The sequence below is a fragment of the Capsicum annuum genome, chromosome 3, assembly GCF_002878395.1.
Source record: "Capsicum annuum cultivar UCD-10X-F1 chromosome 3, UCD10Xv1.1, whole genome shotgun sequence".
Lineage (NCBI taxonomy): Eukaryota > Viridiplantae > Streptophyta > Magnoliopsida > Solanales > Solanaceae > Capsicum > Capsicum annuum.
Window position 1 is genome coordinate 39716633 of NC_061113.1, and position 15459 is coordinate 39732091.

Here is a 15459-nt window from a genome sequence, read left to right on the forward strand (position 1 = left end):
AAATGTTGTGGCTATAAAGAGGTGGCCTAGACCCACGACTCAACTAATATTCGGAGCTTCTTGGGTTTGGCTGGGTATTATAGACAGTTCATGAAAGGTTTCATGATGATAGTTATCCCATTGACTAAGTTAACTCAGAAGAAGGTAAAGTTTTCTTGGTCGGATGCTTGTGAAGGGTGTTTTGAAAAGCTTAAGGATAAGCTAGCTTTGGCTCTAGTTTTGACATTGTTTGAAGGTAATAAGGGGTTTGTGGTTTATTATGATGTATCCCGGGTGGGACTTGTTTGCGTTTTGATGCAGCATGGGAAGGTGATTACCTATGATTATCGGCAGTTGAGGGTGCATGAGAGGAATTATCTAACTCATGATTTGGAGCTTTTAGAGGTGGTTTTCACCTTGAAAATCTGGCGGCATTATTTGTCTATAGTGCATGTGGACTTCTTTTCAGATCATAAGAGTCTACAGTATATGTTCACTCAAAAGAAGCTAAATCTCAGGTAAAGAAGATGGTTGGAGATGCTCAAGAATTATGACATGAGTCTTCACTATCATCTAGGTAAGGCTAATGTTGTTATTGATACTCTTAGCAGGTTATGTATGGGGATTTTAGCTCATGTGGAAAAGGAGAAGCGAGAATTGGTGAATGATATTCACCGTTTGGCTAATCTTGGGGTCTGTCTTCTAGACTTCGGGGATAGTGGTGTGTTGGTACAGAAAGTGGTTCAGTCATCTCTTGGCGCAGAGATCAAGGAAAGTAATGTTGGATCCCATCTTTGTGAAGATTATGGGTGATGTAAGTGGCAAAAGGTAATGGTATTCGAGATAGTGATGGTACCTTGAGGTACCAAAGAGAGTTATGTGTTTCGAATGTCAATGGTTAGCGACAAAGGATTTTGGCTGAGGTACATAAATCGTGCTATGATTTATATCCCGGTTCAATGAAAATATATCATGATCTCAAGGAAATGTATTGGTGGAATGGTATTATTGTGGCCAAGTGTATGGTGTGACAACAGGTGAAAGTTGAGCACATAAGGCCTGGTGGTTTGTATTAGGAAATTGATTTACCGAAATGGAAATGGGAGGTAACCAATATGGATTTTGTTAATGGACCTTCTCTGTCTCAGAATCAATTTGATTCAACATGGGTGATCATGGATAGGACAACAAAGTCGGCTCACTTCTTGCATTGAGGACCAACTTTTCAGCTGAGGATTATGCACGGTTGTATCTTCAGGATATTATAAATTTGCACAAGCCTGTTTTGATTATCTTTGATCATGGTATACAGTTTTCATCTCACTTTTGGCAGTCTTATCAGAAGGGATTGGGGACTAAGGTTAGTCTGAGTACTGTTTTCCATCAGAAAATGGATAGGTAAGCAGAAAGGACTATTCCAACATTGGAGAATATGCTCTGGGCATGTGTGATTGATTATGGTTGCAATTGGTTTGAGCATCTACTTTTGGTAAAGTTTACTTACACCAATAGCTATCATTCTAGTATTGGAATGGCGCCTTTTAAGGCATTGTATGGTAGGAGGTGTAGGTCTCCTATTGGGTGGTTCGAGCTTAGTAAGGTGGATATGTTTGGTCTGGACTTGGTTTATCAGGCTATGAAAAAGGTGCAGGTGATTCAAGATAAGCTTAAGGATGTCCAAAGTCGCCAAAATTCCTTTAAAGATATAAGGCGTAGATACTTGAAATTTAAGGTTGGGGATAAGGTATTCCTAAGGGTATCTCCCACGAAGGGAGTGATGCAGTTCGGTAAAAAGGGGAAGCTCAGTCTACGGTATATTACCCTTATGTGGTTTTGCGGAGGGTTGGTAATGTGGCGTATGAATTAGAGTTTTCTTCAGTTTGAGCTTCATTCATCAGGTATTTCATGTCTCCGTGTTGAGAAAGTGTCTTGGTGATCCTTCTTCAATTATTTCTTTGGATGGTTTAGGTATCTCAGAATCTCTAGCTTATGAAGAGATCTCGATTGAGATACTGGATTGACAGGTACGTAGGTTATAAACCAAGGATGTGGCCTGTTAAGGTTCTATGGTAGAACCACAAGGTAGAAGAGACTACATAGGTAGATGAAATGGACATGAAGTCCAAATATCCGCATCTATTCTTGGCTCCTAATATTCATATAGAAGGTATGTGTTCTTGAACACATCTTTATTTTCTGAGTTTGTTAAAGAAAAATTTGATTTCCTTATATCTTTGTTTTCTGTCTTAAAGGTAAGAGTAAAGGCATCTAAGGGGTGTAAGTCGTGCATGTACTACCTTTTCTGTCATTCAGGGATGAACGATCCTAGTGGGGGAGACTGAAACAACCTAAGTTTTGACCCTTAGAAAATTTTCTAGATTTTTGGTTTTTGAATAGGATACGACAAGTGTGTACCAGTCGTATACTTGGTACGGTTGGTAAGGTTTGGTCGTACACTAACCAGTGTTGGTTAGTGGGTTAGATTGGTTTCTGAAATAGGTACGACTTGGGTTGGTACGAGTCGTATGGTTGGATACGGGCTATTTGGTTAGGTTTTTCCTTCACTTAATCTGAGACTTTGTAAAATGACTTGGATCTGAGTACGATGGCTCACCATGGGTCGTGCCATAGGGTATGATTCGTACTCACAATTTGTATTGTAGACAATGTTCAAACCTCTTTTGATTTTATTCTTCCAGGGGTATGGGTCAAAGGTACAGGTCGTACACTTAGGTACAACTTGGTTTGGGTAAGTCATATGTTGGACAGTGTTGGGTCCAAGATGGAGGCCTAGGGTACGAGTGGTGGGTACCACTCGTGTTGGAGGGTACGATCGGTATGGGACAATTATACCCTATGGCGGGACTTTTATGTAGTTTAAGTGGGGGTAATAAGGATATTTCCCCACTTAACCTATTAAGGTCCCACGACTTCTAACTCACTTAAGAGGTTATTTACCCTGTTATTCTATCATTAAACACTTAGAAACTCTCTTAAACACTCAATAATTCTCTCTAAGGCTTTTGGGTAAAGAAAGGTTAGGGTTTCATCTAGAGGAGAAATTTGGGGCTTGTTTGGGTGATTTCTTTCCATCATCTTCTAATTTAAGTCAACATACTCCTCACTCATTGTTAGTTCCAACTAAAGGCATGTTTTAAACAATGTTTTCATGGAATGATTATTGTATGGTTTTGGGGATTTCAAGTATGTGTTGGGGTTTTAGTATTCAATGCTTCGTTATGGTTTTCCCATGTTTTAACTATGTTTTTACGTGCCTTAATGGTGGTTTGGACAATTGGTTGCATGGGAATGGTTAATTGGTAATTGAATTTGGTTTTGGGAACACTATGCCCCCAACATGTTTGATAAAATGCCTATAAGAATGTTTTTACTATATTATTGGACTTTTAATGGAATTATTTCATGGTATGGTTTGGTAATGGAACCCTAAATGGTATGAATAGTTTAAATGGTTTGGAATGGTTAAAATGGAAAGGTTTGGTGGTTATGGTTTTGGTTAATTAAACTTTCGTGTGGGGTACAAGGGAATCCCCCAAAGAAACATGGTAAAGAATAACTTGTGAGGTATACTGGATTCCCCCAAGCAAACTTAATAATGAAACACTTGAGGGGTACATGGGATTTCCCCCAAGTTAATTTGATAATGTAGACTATGGTTACATAGGAATCCTTCTACATACAAAGGTTTGATAAGGACATTGTTTGCAAGCTATAGTCGGTATGACGATACCACTACTCATAGCCTTGGTTAATAATAATGTTCTAATGGTTTGGTTGGAGGAAAATGATTTTAATTGGGCAATAATGGCATGGTGTGATAGCTAACCGTGAAGGTGCGAGGGGAGGTCATGGCGAGCATATATGATACTATGAGGTATATGGGAATCCTCTAAGTACACCGTACATATGTATCATGGAGAGTGAAGGGTACTTGGGAATCCCCTACTCTTATGGTATCTCCGGTTCATGTGGCTACACGCATCAGGGCCCGTTCGTGTGTGTGTGTGTGCGTGGTTTGTATGCATATGGTTGGTTTACTTAGTTTTACTGTATCACATCGTTTTATCCTTATTTTGAGTTTCTTGTGAGCGTTTACTCGCTAACCCATCCTCGAACGGTTGTATGCCCACGTGATGCAGGAACCATCCTTTTTACTCCTCTTTCTTAGTGTTCGACTTCAGGATCGGCTATTGGATTGAAGTGAACTTCCATATTCCAGAAGGCTCCATCTCTTTCATGGATGTCTTTACATACTTTGGTTATTTTATGGATATTGGTTTTGGCAATGGTTGGGGGCATTTCCCAACTGGATATTGATTTTCTTTTGGTTAGAGGCTTCTGTGGAATTACTATGGGTTGGTATGGGCGGGATCGTTATTGGTGTCAGTCTTAGTATTAGCATTGGTATTGGGGCTGATACCGTTGGACTAAATTTCTCACTATTCCATCCTTTTATGTTTTGCTATGGAACTTGGTTTGGTTATTATTTGGTTGTTGGTTTATGGTTTGGTTTGATCATCGAAAAGGTTCAGACGATTGGACTCGATTGGGTCGGTCTCGATTATAGACCTATCCCAGAGTCTTGATATGGAAAATTGTGCTACCTTGTTATATGTTCGAAATTTAGCCAACTCAGGACAGGCGGCTGGAGGTTGGGTTGGGTTGGGTTGGGTAACGGGGATGGTCTCCGATCCCGGTCGGACTTGAGACGCCCATTACGACAACTCCTCGGGTCGAGTCGGGTCGGATCAAGTACCCCCTAGATTGTTATCTTGATTCTGTGAGATTGTGTTGTTATTAACCTCTTTTGTTGTCGTGTTATCTTGCCTTGGACAGATAGTTGTCGTTGTTTGCATTTCTAGATTAACAAGACTTGGCGCAGTTGATACCCTTTTATTCTTCTCCTTACTTACCACTTTCCTACCTTTTATGATGTCCACTTCATTGTCTCCTTCATTTTGATCCACAGAATGTTGGATACAATGTTTTTATTACTTAGACAAGATCCCTTACACTGACGTATTTCCATTAATACAATAAGTAAATCATATCAACCGGCATATAAACTTTTTTGAGAAAAATGGAATACGACCCTTAATGTATTACACTTCGGAATGTTTACTTGCGTTTTTACACTTATTCTTTTATCAAAACAGAACTTCTAGTTCTGAATTGCAAAACGAAATTAAAAGTACCATTTTATTTATTTTTTAAAACTGTCCAACGTTAACGGCTCTGTTAACATAAAAAGCACAAATCAGAAGAAAAACTTCCATGAAGCCTATTTTCGTCACCTAGTAAAAGTGTGCCTTATTTTAGTCACTTTCTAATTATAGAGTCTCACTTTGATCGCGAGTTCTCTACAGATTCTTTAACTATTCCTCCTTCTCCTTGTTGTAAAATGAAAACAAGTACTTCCTCAAGTATTTCTCTACTGTCCCAACATCATCAATTTGGGCTAGTACAACCAAAATGTTTGTCAAGATTTTTGGCTAAGAGAACTAAGAGAGCTTCATGGTGGTACTGGATCAAAACAGGATAAAACTTGTTTCTTCTTTAACCAGCAAGAATTATTTTTCCATACAGAGCCTTCTCTTCAAAGTTGGGTTTCAAGAATAAATATTCTTAGCAGCATAAAACAATCTTTCCACGATTAAGTATCAGAACATGCTCACAAGTCTCTATTTTGATATAGACATTGACTTACAAAACGCTAAAGCTATATCATGTAACTTTTTGTTGATGTGCTTCTAGCTTATTAAATATGTATCTATAATTCTAAAAGGAGCATCCATGCTAATCTTGTTTTGGTTGACAACGTGCATGCTGAACTTAGTAAAATCGTTAAAAGTGTACAACAACATAAAGGCTCATGCAACTCCTAGGAACAATTCAGGATAACAGAATCATTTGTTCACGTGACCTGTGAAAGGGAACTAGAGTGAGTATTTAATTTTTTCTATTTCTCTTGATAATTATCTTTTGGTTGCAGCAGAGTGCTAACCTCAATTAGTATGTTAGTAACTCAGTTATCAGAAGCTAAATTTACAGAGTTTATATATGTGAAGTACAACTGTTGGTACTAAACTTCAAAGTGTTCCAAGTGTTAACCATATTGAGTAATGAGTGTACTTTTTGACATGCATATTATCTTAGCATTTGAATTACTTATACTCTCAAAGCTATATATTTTGTTTGCGGAAAAGCTATACATGGAGCCTTTTCGAGAATCAGGTTATTCAAAGTAATTTTAAGAAAAGGCATCTTTTCTATTTTCATGCATGCTTTCTAAAGCTCGAAGTAATGAACAACGGCCTGAATGAATTAGATCAAATTATTGGGATCAACTTATTATATATTGGCAGGCTCTGGTGTTTTAAAAGAAGAGCGCCCAAACAAAGACTACTCGAAAGTCCAAGAAGGATAGTTCATTACATACGTGTAGTTCGATGTCCATGGAGACATCTAAGAGGAAAGAAGACTCATATGAAAATTAGAGATGTATAAGAATTTTGGGTCGAGACACATGTAGACAATGAAATTTTATAAAATATAAATTCGTACAAAATTCGGATTATATTAAATTCAAAAATATATTAGTCTCAAATAAATATAGGAGATTAATATAATTGGATTGATTTAAATCCAAACATGCATGGATTTAATTAAAGTCCAAATGTTATTTAGTAAATCCATTAATTTGGGTTACAAATGATGAGCCCATTTTGCTAAGCCCAAGATATTGTCATATTCTACAGGCCCAAATAAATGTCACGTGTCAAATGATGTGGCATGCCAAGTCAAGTGAGAGAGCCAATAGGACCATGCCACATGTCAAAATAATGCAGCGGACCCAATAAAATCAAAACCCATAAAAGACGCCACATCACTTAAATTTGATTGATCAAAGGAAGTCTATCTTCATCATAACTCTTCCTTTTCCATAACTATAAATAGGGGTCTCATAATTTAGAAAGACACCCCCAAAACTCTAACAAGTAGCAAGAGAAAGCTCATGGATCAAACGCTGCAATTTCTCTAAAAAGCTCAAGCATTCAAATCAAGTTCATTAAGATTTAAGATCAGGACCACAATATTCAAGAACAAGCTCCAAAGCCCTTGAATTCAAGCACAAGTCAAGATCAAGTCTCTCAAGTCCATCAAATCAAGTTCAAATTCAAGATCAAGCTTTAAGCCCTTGAATTTATATTTGAAAAGGCGAATCAAAGGATTCATAGAGATTGTAACACTCACTTATTGAAATCAATAAAATAATTGTTGCAATATTTTTCTTGTCTCGAATTATTTATTTTTTGGCCTCGAAATTTTATTGTCCAAAAAATTCTGGCACGCCCAGTGGGACGATCTATACCTCTCATCTCAACTTTTTCAACTGCAAAGTTCAAGAACATTGAAATGACTTCCAAGAAGGTCAACTCTCAATCAACTGTTTCCAAGGCTGCTAATTCAAAGTTCTCTGCTGAAGTAGAAAGCATCCTTGGTGTTACTTTTTGAAGCTTAGGAGCTGTCACGAGGAGCAAGGCAGGCTTCCTAGGACGATAAACACTTCCTGTGTCGTCCGCGCCAACTCTAATTTTTGGATCTTCAACCTCAAAAGGAACAAAGTCCAACGCAAGTGCTTCAGAGGGAGGAAGCAGTGTGGCTAAATCTCTTAAGAAGACTTTAGCTCTACTTGAGTATTCCAATTCCAAATACTCTGGCGCAAAGAGCGATGATCGTTCAAGCAACTCATCATCTCCGACCACACTGCATAAGTTGAGCATATAAAAAATCAACTTGTGTGATGATCCATGCTACACTCCAACATCTCCAGTGATTATGCAAGTGATGGTAACTAATGCCTCGTCTATGGAGGAGCAGCTTGCGAATCTGGCAAAGGCAATTGATGGCCTAACCAAATATGTTCAAAATCAAGATGCTTGAATTGATAAGATAGTGGATAGGGTGAAAGGTCTGATAGACAGAGAGTCTAGGCATGCACCTGGAATATCTCCAGAGGTTCATGAGACAGAAGATCCTGTGAAAAAAACACCACCGATTAAAGAGGTGCAAGTTTCTTCTGAGGGAATGATCTCGATTGAGCAATTGAGGGAATTCATTGAAGGAACCCTCAAAGAAAAGTATGATGTTGTTGCTAAGTCTTCCCTTGCTTATGCCAAGCCTTACACGGCAAGGATTGATAGCCTCAAAATGTCTGCCGGCTATCAACCCCCCAAATTTTAACAATTTGAGGGCAAAGGGAACCCAAAATAGCATGTCGCATATTTTGTTGAGACATGTAACAATGTCGAAACTTACGGTGACTATCTTGTCAAATAGTTTATTCGTTATTTAAAGGGAAATGCCTTTGATCGGTATACGGACCTTGAGCCTAATTCCATCAATAGTTAGGAGCAATTAGAGCATGAGTTCCTAAATCAATTTTATAGCATAAGGCGTATAGTGATCATGGTAGATCTCATGAATACTCAGCAAAGAAAGGATGAACCAATTATTGACTTCATCAATCGATGGAGAAATACTAGCCTAAACTGCAAAGATAGGCTCAGTGAAGCTTCTGCAATAGAGATGTGCGTCCAAGGAATACAATGGGAACTTCTCTACATCTTGCAAGGCATTAAGCCTAAATCCTTTGAAGAGCTAGCTACCCGTGCTCATGATATGGAGTTGAGCATGTCTTCTTCTGGAAAAGGATCAACGCCTATCCATGACCTTCGAAGGGAAAAGGATAAGCATGAACCCAAAAAATGGGGCAAGTTTGTCCCCAAAAATGACAACAAGAAGTTCATGAATATTGATGTGTAACCTGTGAAGGTCACCACAAAGGTGAGCAAGAAGCAAAGCATGAATACAACTTCTGGAGCACGTCCAAATCAGAAAACTTTAAAGGAGATGCAAGAAAATGAATATCCCTTCCTTGATTCTGATGTTGCTAAGATTTTTGATGAACTCCTTGAGTATAAGCTCATTGAACTCCCAGAGATGAAGCATCCCAATGAAGTTGGAAGGACCAATGACCCTAATTATTGCAAATATCATAGGCTCATAAGTCACCCTCTAGAGATATGCTTTGTCTTTAAAGGTAAAGTCATGCAACTGGCAAAAGAGAAGAAGATCTTCTTCGACGATGAAACGGCCAGTTCTCATCAAATATGTATCACATTTGGCTCGCTCGATCCTATCCAAATATGTGTTGAAGATCATAATGAGAAAATATTAGAGCCTGACAGGTCTTCAATTGACAAAGACAATGATGAAGATTGGACTCTAGTAACCAGACCCAGACGTAAGAAGATGAGTCCACGAAAAGAGTCAATCGAGCAACCAACTAGGAGAGAATGGTAAATAAACCCAAAAAAAACAGAAGTTGGTTAAATTCCTAAATAAAACGAGGGTAACGGAGCTTCACCCGCAAAAACCTCAGCATCCGGTGACTTTAGAAGAATTCTTACTGAGTTGGTTTTGTGTAAAGACTGCCCAAATCAACTTTGAGGCATCTTGTTTTAATATCTCCAAAGAGGGGGCAAAGGGTGAGAATCAACCCATGGAAGTTTTTTCACCTTCTGAAAAGCTTGCTAAAACTCTTGGCGAAGAGGCACATATGTGTGATATAAAAATCAAATTCACAAATGACGATCTTCTGCTTGGTGAGGCCCTACATAACCATCCCTTATACATGGTGGGTCAAATTCTAGGAAAGAAGTTCAATAGAATCTTGATAGATGAGGGATCTGGAGTCAACATCCTGCCTATCTGCACGATGAAGGAACTTGGCATCGCTACTAGCGAACTAGACGAAAGTCGTATAATGATCCAAGGATTTAATCAAGGGGGCCAGAGGGAAATGGGATCTATTAAGTTAGGGATTCGTATGGATGATTTTCAATCAAAACCATTGATGCATGTGATCGATGCCAAAACTTCATACAATATATTGTTTGGTAGGCCTTGGGTGCATAGGAATAAAATTATCTCATTCTCTTACTATCAATGCTTGAAGTACCTCGAAGGCGAAGTGGAAAGAAAGATAATTGTCGATGACAAGCCATTCACTGAAGCTGAGTCACATTTTGCAGATGCAAAATTCTACTTAAAAAAACATGTTGTGGATGAGAAAAGAGTTGAAGATGTCACCAAGACCAAGTGTGACGATCTTGCATCTAAGAAGGTCGCAGTGACTGTCAAAAAAGTTGTCACCAGGAATCCTCTCTCCACTTCAAATAAAGAAAGTGTCACTTCTACGAAAAAGAAAGAAAATCCCATTCTTCATTATGTACCGAAGGTAAGGAAAGAGAAAGATCACCCATCGAATTCCCAAGATAATGTGCTAAAGGGGCTAACTTTACCTATTAGGGAGATTGATACAATAAATCCATCCTCAAGATTTCTTGAAGAGTCTGTGGCTCAAAATCTGCCACAAGATATGACACTCCCTACGAAACATACGAAGGATGGCTTCGATCCAAATGCATACAAGCTATTTATAAAGGCTGGATACAATCCAAATGAGCTATCAAGGTTGGGAAAACTTCCATCAGAAGGTATGACCAGGAAGGCATGTGAAGGCCTAGGATATACGCATCCACCTCCAATTTGTATCTCTATAAGAAGGGCGGTTAGCAACTACATCACTGTAGAAGAAAAGTCTACTGCATCCAACAAAAGGGCTTCTGTCTTTGACCGACTTGGAGAATCATTTGCAAGAACTTTTGTGTTTGAAAGATTAGGACCTCTAAATAATAAGAAAAGCAACAAATGTAAGAGGATTCGTCAAAGCACGGTGATGCACTCTTCACTTAAAATACAAAAAGATTTCCAAAGTTTGATTCCTTCTAGAATGAAGCGACAGACGGAACTGGTAGTTTCATGCAATGAGATGCTAAAAGTAAAGGCGCATACTGTGGTTTATACCAAGCAACGCAAAGAATATGAAGAGAGTGTTGGCTCGTCATATCATATTACAACCCAGAACGAGAAAGATATTTTATCTCAAATAAAGGTTAATGAAGAGACAGAAGATGCCTTTTAGTGTTATCATATATCCATCGACGATGATGATCCCTAAGAGGAACAAGATGCTGGAGATGCTCTATCTCAACTTGAAGAAAAGTAAATTCCATAATAAATCCCTTGAAGGAAATTAATCTTGGAACCGATGAAGACCCAAGACCAACTTACCTAAGCGTATTTATAAAAATAGAGGAGGAAATTGCTTATATAGACATACTCAAAGAATATATGGAGGTCTTCGCTTGGAGCTATAAGGAAATTCTTGGTTTAGATCCAAAAGTAGCGGTCCATCAGTTGGTGGTCAAGAATGGTGTCCGTCCTGTTAAGCAAGCCCAAAGATGTTTTAGACCGGAGTTGGTTCCTTTAATTGAAAATGAAGTTAACAAACTCATTGAAGTGGACTTTATTCGTCAAGTCAAATATCCCATATGGATTTCAAGTATTGTTTTAGTACAGAAGAAGAATGGCCAAATTCGAGTTTATGTCGACTTTTGGGATCTCAATAACGCCTGCCCTAAGGATGACTTTCCAATCCCCATACCAGAGTTGATGATTGATTCCACCACTGGTTATGAGGCAATGCCCTTCATGGATGGTTCATCCGGATACAACCAAATCTGTATGGCACCAAAGGATGAAGAACTCACTACATTTCGTACGCCCAAAGGTATTTATTGCTACAAGGTGATGCCTTTTGGTTTGAAGAACACTGGTGCCACTTATCAAAAGGCTATGCAGAATCTTTGATGGTCTGCTCCATAAAAATGTTGAATGCTATGTGGATGATCTAGTGTTGAAGTCAAGAAAGAGAGACGACCACTTAAAAGACCTGAGAATGGTATTCGAGTTACTTCGAAGATATCAACTTAGGATGAATCCATTAAAGTGTGCCTTTGGAGTTACTTCTGGAAAGTTTCTTGGCTTCATTGTGAGACACCGAGGAATTAAAATTGATCAAGACAAGGTTGATACGATTTTGAAGATGCTCGAGCCTCAAAATATTCATGAGTTAAAAAGCCTTCAAGAAAGACTAACGTATTTAAGAAGGTTCATCTCAAACCTGGCCAGGTAATGTCAACCATTTAGTCATCTCATGAAGAAGGATACTCTCTTCAAATGGGACCAAGCTTGTAGTAATGCTTTTGAGAGTATCAAATTATACTTAATGAAGCCACCAGTTCTTGCGGTACCCATACCTGGGAAACCATTGATACTTTACATCGTGATACAAAAGAAGGCAGTTGGAGCACTACTGGCTCAAGAAAATAGTGAAGGCAAAGAAAAATCTCTTTACTATTTGAGCAGAATAATGACGCTGAATGAGCTGAAGTATTCTCCGATCGAAAAGTTATGTTTGGCATTGGCTTTCTCAATCCAAAAGATGAAACACTACTTTCAAGATCATGTTGTTCGTCTTGTGTCTAAGGCAAATTCCATCAATTTTGTAATGTCAAAACCAATCCTCAGTGATTGACTTGCATGGTGGTACCTCCAGTTTTAGCAGTTTGAGATCACTTACATCCCCCAAAAGGATGTAAAAGGACAAGCATTGGCTGACTTCTTGAAAGATCACCCAATACCTGATGACTGGGAACTGAACGATGAACTTCCTGATGAAGATGCAATGGTTGTTGAAGTTAGATCTCCATGGAAGATGTACTTTGATGGGTCGCACATCGAGATGGAGATGGTGCTGGTGTAGTGTTTTTCACTCCAAAAGAAGAGGTCATCCCCTTCTTATTTACCTTGATGAATCGCTGCTCCAATAATGTTGCTGAATATCAAGCGCTCATACTCAGACTTGAGATGGTTGTCGACATGAAACAACTATAGTTACAAGTTTTTGGTAACTCCCAATTGGTGATCAAGCAAATTTTGGGAAGCTATGAAGTCTGGAATCCTGAGTTAAGACCATATCATAATTATGCACAGAAGTTGATGGGATGTCTTGGAGAATTAACCCTCCAGCATGTGCCAAGAAAATAAAATTATCAAGCTGATGCCCTAGCTGCTTTGGCTTCAACTCTAACTCTTCCGAATCAGACATGAGTTACTATCCACCAAGAATGGGTACTACCGCCGTCAAATGAGGATAAGGATATAAAAGGTAAGGTTGAATACCTCGTCGCTGTGTATGAAGCTGTAAAGGGGGATTGGAGACAACCTATCATTGACTACTTGTGTTATGGGATACTTCCAGAAGATCCAAAGAGAAGGACTGACATCCGTGGTTGTGCACCTCACTTCCTTTATTACAAAGACACACTGTACCAAAGATCATTTGAAGGAGTACTCTTATGGTGTTTGGGAGAGAAAGAAGTCATTGAAGCTTTGCAAGAAATGCACTCAGGAGTTTGTAGATCACATCAGTCTGGACCGAAGCTCTATTTTCACATTAAAAGGATGGGATATTATTGGTCAACGATGGTGAAAGATTGCTTGGACTATGCTAGAAGATGCAAAGCTTTCCAATTCCATGCAAACTTCATACATCAACCTCCAGAAGTACTACACCCAACTGTAGCATCTTGGCCATTCAACGCTTGGGGAATTGATGTTGTTGGTCCACTACCAAAATCTTCTGGTGTACACTTATACATCTTGGCCGCGACAGATTACTTCTCAAAGTGGGCCAAAGCTGTTGCTCTCAAGGAAGTAAAGAAAGAAAATGTTGCAAACTTCATCCGAGTGAATATCGTCTACCGCTTTGAAATTCCACAGTACATAATAACTGACAATGGAAATCCATTTGATAACAAACTGATGAACAAAATCTGTGATCTCTTTGGCTTCAAGCAGCGCAAGTCTTCTATGTACCATGTTGCTACCAACGGTCTAGCTGAAGCCTTCAATAAAACTTTGTCCAACTTATTGAAGAAAGTTGTCTCCAAATCTAAACGAGGCTGGCATGAGCGAATGGAAGAAGCTTTGTGGGCGTATAGGACAACTTACTGTACACTGACGCAAGCAACCCCATACTTACTTGCTTTTGGAGTTGAAGCAGTCCTGCCACTTGAGCGTCAAATACCTTCTTTGAGACTGGCTACTCAAGAAGCGTTCACCGATAAAGAAAATGCTAAGTTGCATCTTGCGGAGTTAGAAGCTCTTGATGAGAAGAGGCTGGAGGCTCAACAAAATCTTGAATACTATCAAGCCCAGCTATCTCGTTCTTTTAACAAAAGGGTTCTCTTGAGGTGCTTCCAAGTTGGAGATCAAGTCCTTGCAGTAATAAGGCCTATTATCACTTCTCATAAGCCTGGGGGCAAATTCACATTGAAGTGGGATGGACCATATATCGTACAAGAGGCATATTCAAGTGGTGCTTACAAGCTTGTCGATACAGATGGTGTGAGGGTTGGCCCCATCAATGCCAAGTTCTTGAAGAAGCACTATCCTTGAAAGAAGATGACACTCCTTAAGGCACGAGTATAAACTGCATGTACACTCCTTAAGGCACGAGTATAAACTGCATGTACACTCTTAAGGCACGAGTATAAAATGCATGTACACTCCTTAAGGCCTGAGTATAAACTGCATGTACACTCCTTAAGATACGAGTATAAACTGCATGTATACTTCTTAAGGCACGAGTATAAACTGCATGTACACTTCTTAAGGCATGAGTATAAACTGCATGTCCACTCCTGGCCCGCAAGAGTATAAACTGTGTACGACTAAAAAAAAATGAAAGTCCGCTAGGTTGAAAACCTCAAAAGAGGCAGCCTAGGCAAATGTTAAGGAAAAAAAAAAAGAAAAAAAAACACTCACCCAAAACTACGTTGTGACTTGATCCTCTTTACTGAGGTAAGTAGGCTCTTAGAATTTCATTCTGAGTTCAGTTGCATGAGTGTCAAAAATATATATATATATATTCCTGCAGTATCTACCATATGGATATCAAGTATGAAACTATTCTACTTAAATTTTGGACTTACTCTAAATATTTGTGACTCAATGGGAGCAACCCGTTGAAAAGAAAGAGAGTTCCTTCAATAGAATTTGGAATGCCAAAGTTCTCCAAGCCTACAACTAGAAGGATCTCAAAATTTACATGTCTTAAGGTGGACGAGATTTAATCGTTTTCACCTTAAGCGGGCCTCTAACGAGTTTATCCTTAAAGGATATTGAAATTTTCATACCTTAAGGTGGACAAAATTTATCCCTTTGCACCTTAAGTTACCCTCTCGCGGGCTTATCCTTAAAAGGATCTTAAAAGTTTCATGCCTTAAGGTGGACAAAATTTGTCCCTTTACACCTTAAGCTTGTCTCTCGCGGGTTTATACCTTAAGTTTGCCTCTCGCGGGTTTATCTTTAAAAGGATCTTAAAAGTTTCATGCCTTAAGGTGGACAAAATTTGTCCCTTTACACCTTAAGTTTGCCTCATACGTGTTTATCTTTAAAAGGATCTTAAAAGTTTCATGCCTTAAG